We start from the raw sequence: 2,694 nt of genomic DNA, 5'->3' as shown, positions 1-2,694 counted from the left end.
GCCACAGGAACTTTTTAACTTTACCAGAGTGCTCCCATGAAAAAGGATTAATAATCATTTTGTATTTAATCTAGCAGACTAAAAATTCTCAAGTTGAGAAGCTTTCTTTTACGATGTTTAAATACACTTTGCTCTTTCTTCAAAGTGAAGCTTTATGATTCACAATCACTGAAGTAACTTCTGGAAGGATTCATCTTTCTGACAAAGAGCCATCAATCAGTTCATATATGTTGTAGAGTGCCTTGTCCATGTTCAGCTGTGAGCTGAGCAAGTGCAAGGTTCAAAAGATGTGCAAAAGAATACCTGTGGACACGTTCTGTACAATGTAAGGGAGCCGGTCTAGATATTTTTAAGACAGTCTCTCCTTCATGAAATTTATGATGCATAGGAAAGATATGATTAACTTCGAAGAAATAGAGCAAACTATATAAGACAGTACGCGATTAGCTACTAAATTATGAGGGACTCCACCAAAAGCCTTTTAAGGATTCAGAAAGGGTATAAACGAGCTAGCATTTATCCAGTGCTTCCTATATGCTAGGCACTTCAAATGCATTATCTCTTTTAATGGCCACAACAGTCCTGCGAAGTCAGAATTATTATTATCCTCATTTTCAGATGACGACACTAAGGTTAATTAGCTTGCAAGTAAACAAACCCAAGTCTGGGTTAAGTAAAGGAGAGCTTGGTGGAATGTATCTAGACAGAGAGAGACTCACCCATCATACTGCCCTTTTCCCTGGCATCACTCTGTATTATTCATAAATGCAGGGCCTAATTCCTACTTCCTCATGGAGAAGACCTATGCTCTAATTCATGCCTATAAACCACTGTGAATACCTTTCAGCCAATAGAAGGTCCTCTGGGACAAAGGTAAAGGAAGAAGGATTTCTTTCTATATTATCTTTGAACAATGAGTTCTATAAAGTAATGTGTGATTTGCATGGAATTAAGTACGTTGACCTATAAATGCCTGCCCCATATTTTTGTAACAGCAGAATCACAACAGCCTTCCAGATTTGAACTGTTCGACATCTCTGTCCAAACTACCTTTCTTTTTTATTGCATTAACAATAACCTAGACCTATTCTGATGAACTTTTTCAATTCAACTATTCCTTGAATTTTATCTCTAGCTGTGTCTTAAAAGGGCCCCAACTCTCCAAATGATGGCATATCATACCATCCCCAATGCTCTGCCCCTATTTCCCATGTACACTTAGGAAAACACAGCAAGGTAAGTAGTCATGTTTTCCATGAGGCTTTTGAAATGAAAGGTAAGGATGGATGCATTTCCCTACTGCTAGACAGGTTGAGGGGGGTTATAAGGCAAATCCAAATTCCAGGCCCACAACTATGTCAATTATCTTAAAATTTGTAGAAAGTAGAGATACAAGGGCATAAATGGTTAATATTTAAACCACTACTGAGCCCTGGGTTGAGAATAAAGAATCCTGAGTTCCAGAACTATTTTTGCCCAAGTTCTGAGACTTCCAGAGTTTATAAAGCGTGAAGGACAAGAATGAAAAAAATCTGACACTACTCAACCCTGTCTAGGATACAAAGAAATGAGAACTCTCATAATCCAAAGAGTTTCTTCTATGGACAAGGAAACAATCAACAGGGTGAAAAGACAGCCTATGGAATGGGAGAAAATATTCACAAGCCATATATTTTACAAAGAGTTAATATCCAGAATAGATAAAGAGCCCCTAAAACTCAACAACAAAATAAACAAACAGTTCGATTTAAAAATGGGCAAGAGACTTGAACAGACATTTCTCCAAAGAGGATATATACAAATGGCCAACAAGCATACAAAAAAATGCTCAAGGTCACTAATGATGAGGAAAATGCAAATCAAAACCAAATGAGATATCAAACCTCACACTCATTAGGATAGCAAACATCAGAAAAGAAAAGAAAAGAAGAAAAGAAAAGGTAATAGAAGGAAAGGAAAGGAAAGGAAAGGAAGAAAGGAAGAGAAAGAAAATAACTAGTACTACTAAGGATGTGGAGAAATTGGAACCATTGTGCACTATTAGTGAAAATGTAAAATAGTTCAGCTGCTTAGAAAACAGTAGAGAGGTAGTTTTTTAAGGTTTATTTATTTATTTTGAGAGAGAAGAGAATTCACACGTGCACATGGGGGAGGGGCAGAGAGTGAGGCAGAGAGAGAATCCCAAGCAGGCTCTGTGCTGACAGCCCCAATGTGGGGCTTGATCTCACGAACTGCAAAATCATGCCCTGAGCCAAAATCAAGAGTCGGACACTTTTTTTTTTTTTTTTAATTTATTGTAGTTAGCTAACATACAGTATACTCTTGGCTTCAGGAGTAGATTCCTGTGATTCATCACTTACATACAACACCCAGTGCTCATCCTACCTAACAAGTGCCTTTCTCAATGCCCATCACCCATTTTCTCCACCCCCATCTCCCACCCGCATCAACCCTCAATTTGCTCTCTGTATTCAAGATTCCCTTATGGTTTGCCTCCCTCTCTGTTTGTATCTTATTTTTCAGTCCCTTCCCCTATAGTCTTCTATTAAGCCTCTCAAATTCTATATATGAGTGAAATCATATGATATCTGTCTTTCTCTGACTTATTTCACTTAGCATAATACCCTCCAGTTTTATCGACATTGTTGCAAATGGCAAGATTTCATTCTTTTTCATCACCAAATTGTATTCCAT

This window comes from Lynx canadensis, chromosome B4 (genome assembly GCF_007474595.2).
Source record: "Lynx canadensis isolate LIC74 chromosome B4, mLynCan4.pri.v2, whole genome shotgun sequence".
NCBI lineage: Eukaryota > Metazoa > Chordata > Mammalia > Carnivora > Felidae > Lynx > Lynx canadensis.
The sequence above is the reverse complement of the archived record's forward strand: the minus strand, read 5'-3'. Positions refer to the sequence as shown.